Genomic DNA, 5,467 nt, shown 5'->3' on the forward strand with positions numbered 1-5,467 from the left:
CAAAAAACACCATCCAAGTTTGGTATGTTCAAAAAACACCATCCAAGTAAACTTTTTGTACAAAAAACACCAAACAAACTATATATTTTATTCAAATATTACCCACCAGTAACTGGCTCTTATAGGTTAAATGATGACTTGGCTTAACTATTATGACATGACGTAAAATTATTGACAAAAAAATAAATGATATATTCCTCCTTTAAAAATCGATTTAGGGTTTCTTAATGAACGAATGACTTCATCTTCTCCTATGATTGCTCTTCTTCTTCTAAAGTGATGATCCCAAACTCAAGTCCAAAACCCTAATACTTGACTTAAGGGAAAAAGGGCTCCTTTACCCCTGCCTCAATGGGCCTCCCTCCGCCTAATGCCCAAATCCATAAAAAGCCCAAAAAGACATCCAAGCCCAACTACAAGGCCTCTAAGGCCCAATATGGCCCAAGAACCCCCAACATGGCCTCAATGGGCCTGAGGCCTATTTAAACAAGTCCATGCATACGCCCAACATATGTTGAAGCCTCTGCGATCCGGATTTCAAGCCAGTACGCCCGGCATACTCCTAGCGTACGCCCAGCGTACTCGACTAGGGTCAAGGACTGTCAATCTTCTGAAGGCCATAACTTCTTAATTCTATGTCCGATTTCATCATTCTTTATATCCACAGGAAGGGAACGAGAAGCTCTGCACTTCTATCAACTCCCCTTGCCTTAAAAAATTTCTAACATAAACCTAAACCTCATACAGGCTCGAACTGATACTTACTGATATGTCCTTGGGCTCCAACACAAACCGAACACTCGGTCCCCAAAACCTACATTATCCATCACCAAATGGGCGTTACAGACTCCACAACTTGATACGAACGAATATAAATTCGAATACATCGTACACAAGTATCGGAACCATATCCCAAGAAACATGCAAAAGAAATGGTACGAAACAATAAAATAACAAGGAAGGGACAAAAGACGTGCCTATCTATAGACCATATAATAAATGAAGGACCGGTCAATACTATAAACTCTTCTAACAACGAGCAGCCTATAAATACCCCAAAGACATGATATCCAAGGCAGAGTAAGGTAAGGCAAAAAAAAAGAGATAGCATACATAGCATTAAGGTAACAGTAAGAATTGCAATCTAATTTAGACATCAGAGAGCTATGCCAGGGTCATTAGGGGGGAGGGAGGCCCATTGAGGCAGGGGTAAAGGAGCCCTTTTTGCCTTAAGTCAAGAATTAGGGTTTTGGACATGAGTTCGAGATCATCACTTTAGAAGAAGAAGAGCAATCATAGGAGAAGATGAAGTCATTTGTTCATGAAGAAACCCTAAATCGACTATTAAAGGAGGAATATATCATTTATTGTTTTGTCAATAATTATTATGCCATGTTATAATAGTTAAGCCAAGTCATCATTTGACCTGTAAGATCCAGTTACCGGTGGGTAATATTTGAACAAAAGATATAGTTTATTGGTGTTTTGTGTACAAAAAGTTTACTTGGATGGTATTTTTTGAACATACCAAACTTGGATGGTGTTTTTTGAACGATTTTGAAACATAGTTACCCCTTTGGGTCATTTCCTATTGTTTTGTTTTCCTTTACTTATTTTTTACCGGTAATTGCCGGTTACCACAAGGTCAAATTTGAACAAAGAATGTACTTCGTTGATATTTTTTGTACAAATGCTTCACTTGGATGATGTTTTTTGCACACACCAAACTTGAATGGTATTTTTTGAACGATTTTGAAACATAGTTACCCATATAAGTCATTTTCCTATTCCTTTCCAGGTTTCTTCTCCTTGCTCAGTAAATTCCGACATAATCTCCTTGAGTCTCTTCTTCTTTTGAATTCACATTTTAAGACAAATGAAATATATTTGAGATAAAAAATAAAAATAAAAATAACTAAGAATAAAAATAAAATTAAAATACGCTAAAACAAAAATAAAATACAAAATGTACAAAACAAAAAACTTTTAGTCTTCAAAACGAATCATTTTAAGAAAACTCACAAGCACATCAAAAAGAGCTTTTCCAAAAGGTTTTGTAAACAAATCGGCCATATTATTATCAGTGTGGATTTGTTCCAAATGAACAAGTTTACGCTCAAAACAATCTTGTATAAAATGGACTTTAATATCAATGTGCTTGGTTTTAGAATGTTGAACTAGATTTTTAAAAATTTGTATAACAACTTCATTATCACATAACATAGGAGTGTCAAGAAAATTTAAACCGTAATTCAGCAATTGAAGTTGCATCCAGACGACCTGAGAACAACAAGCAGAAGCAGCAACGTATTCAGCCTCAGCTGTGTTTCAATTTCGGAACGAAGTTAACATATTAAAAATTCATCACGCCGTTAAATATAATACCCATTTGTGTAATCTTTTCTTTCTCCCTTCCCGCAAAGGACCCAACCCTCAATTAAAGTTCTGAATGTCGTGCAGTTGAGAGATGTCTCATGTCATGTGCCTGGAACAGCCACTATCAACATACCAAGGTCTGATGATATTCCTCCATTGCTGCTCCGACACAGAGTGGGGTATTAATTGGTTTTGGTAACCCAGTCCATTTTGCAATTGGGTTGACCTTTGCCATCTACGCATGATACTCTTGATGGGTTTTGAGCATTCTAACACTACTATGGTGTACATGCAACCCTAGAAACCTTGGATCTATGTTTGACTAAGATACATGCAAATAATTATTTTTCCAAGGTTCTTATCCTAACTAGCATGGCATGGGGTACTTGAATCAAATAAAACTAGTAGAATTACTTACCTTGTAGTAGTAGTTGAATGCTTGGAGTTTGAGAGCCTAGCACCAATAATGTGGATGCCTCAAATGGAAGTTACAAATCACCACAAACTTGGAAACTTGAGAGAATAGTCACAAACTTCTTGAAATCGGCCCTCTTAGTTTACACACATCAACTAGTGTCATTTCAAGAACCAAAGCCTCCTTTATATAGTGTGGTGGATTAGGGTTACATTCATGTAAACCCTAATACCCATGTCTTTTCATTTCCATGAGATCCATTGGTTAAAGCTCCATGGAGTATCCATGGACTTCCCATGCAAGCCTAGCCCATTCCAAATAAGCATTAGCCCACACTATATAAATACAAGAGACCATATTTAATTAGTCATACTTTTGATCTCTAAATTAATTCTAGATTAATTATAGATCAATACTAATTAAATAATATGATTTTATTTTAATATATTAGGACTTATAATATATTAATAAATCATAACTTATACTATTCTCAAACGATTATCCACAAATTGTTCGGGTGAAGTGCAACCCAAATGGACCATGCCGGGTCGGGTCAAGTACATACCAAATATAGTTATGGACTTAGACACTATATCCAACAGTCTCCCACTTGGATAAGTCTAATAACTATAGTTGCAAGTATGACTTCAGGAACCGATCAGCAATCGTAGCTCTTTAAACTCTGTTGAACTATGAAGCGCCATTTTAGATAAGTGATCCTATAATCCTCTGTTCTAGATATCAGCCGGACAAATACATGGAACATGGTCTTGCTTATTGTCCAGCATTTGTTTCCCGATTTCTGATTTGTTTGACATAAAACTTAACTGAACACATCAATTTAGTTCTGACCGGGCCCGGTACATAGGTCAAAACAAAATCATGGAGGGGCCCAGATATCGCTTCTAATCCAAGAAGGAACAGATAAACTTCGACTCATATGTTTGCTCTACTAGTTGTTGAATTACACACAAAAGCACGGTTTATAACATCGAGTTACCAATGCGTTTTCGTGCAATCAATGCATAACCAACTCATAGGCAACAAATCATATCTCTAGGTTTGAAGACTTATATGATATTACCGTCTCACGATCACTCGAGATAAATTCCATGAAGTGATACAAGTGAGAGTGGGTTGAATCCAATACTCAGAAGTTATGAGCACTCATGACTGTTGTAGCCCCGATTTGTCTAACATCTTAGACCTCTACAAGCCAACCCATGACAATCTTGATTCATATCTACTTCCAACATATGACCGACGGTGGAGAGTTTGAATAATATGATATAAACCATAACATAATTATTCTGGAAGACAAAACATGCAAAAAGAAATAATAGTAAACGATTGACAAGAGATATCAACACTTTACTCATAAATAACAGCTTTTATTTATCATCAAATGTCAATTACATTTTACAAATTTCAAGATTATCTAACTACTAAAACTAATATCATCCTTCAGCCCTATGCTCCGAGCATGCTGGAGATGCTTAGCCCAAGTCGGTCCCTTCGTGAGGGGATCTGCTGGGTTCTCATCCGATGATACCCTCGTTGCCACGAGGATTCCTTCTTCTATTCGATGTCTGATGAAGTGATATTTTCTGTCAATGTGTCTGGATCTCCCATGATCTCTTGGTTCCTTGGCTAAGGCAACCGCACTATTTCTGTCACAGAAAATCTCTATTGGCTCCATTATAGCTGGTACAACTCCAAGGTCTCCGATGAAGTTCTTTAGCCATATAGCCTCCTTTGCTGCCTCGCTTGCTGCTATATACTCTGATTCACAAGTGGAATCAGTCACTGTCTCCTGCTTGGAACTTTTCCAAGTAATTGCCCCTCCGTTTAGAGTAAAGACGCAGCCCGACTGAGAGCGGAAATTATCCCTGTCAGTCTGAAAGCTAGCATCACTATACCCTACAACTCTCAAGTCCTCACTGCCACCGAGGGTAAGGACCCAGTCCTTAGTCCTCCGTAGGTACTTGAGGATATTCTTTACCGCAGTCCAGTGTGCCTTGCCAGGGTTCCCCTGATACCTGCTAACCATGCTCAAAGCAAAGGCTACATCAGGTCGAGTACACGTCATAGCATACATGATCGATGCTACAGCTCAAGCATAAGGTATTCAACTCATTTCTGCTATCTCAGCCTCAGTACTAGGGCTTTGTGTCTTACTCAATCTGGTGTTACTCTGGATGGGTAACTCTCCTTTCTTGGAGTTATGCATGTTGAACCTTTTCAACACTTTGTCCACATAGGTGCTTTGACTAAGTCCAATTAGTCTTTTACTCATGTTTCTCAAAATCCTTATCCCTAGGATATAGGCAGCTTCTCCAAGGTCCTTCATAGCGAAACACTTCCCAAGCCAGGACTTTACTTCCTGCAGGGTTGGGATGTCATTTCCTATGAGTAGTATGTCATCTACATACAGTACCAAAAAGCTGACTATACTCCCACTAGCCATGATATAGACACAAGATTCATCTTCACTCCTTGAAAAGCCAAATTCTTTGATTTTCTCATCAAAGCAAAGATTCCATGCGAGGTGCCTGTTTTAATCCATAAATGGATTTCTCGAGCTTACACATTCTACTGGGGTACTCTGTACTGACAAAACCCTCTGGCTGAACCATGTAAACTGATGGGTTTTGAGCATTCTAACACTCCTATGGT

The sequence above is a fragment of the Lactuca virosa genome, chromosome 3, assembly GCF_052849685.1.
Source record: "Lactuca virosa cultivar CGN04683 chromosome 3, Lactuca_virosa_CGN04683_v6, whole genome shotgun sequence".
Classification (NCBI taxonomy): Eukaryota; Viridiplantae; Streptophyta; class Magnoliopsida; order Asterales; family Asteraceae; genus Lactuca; species Lactuca virosa.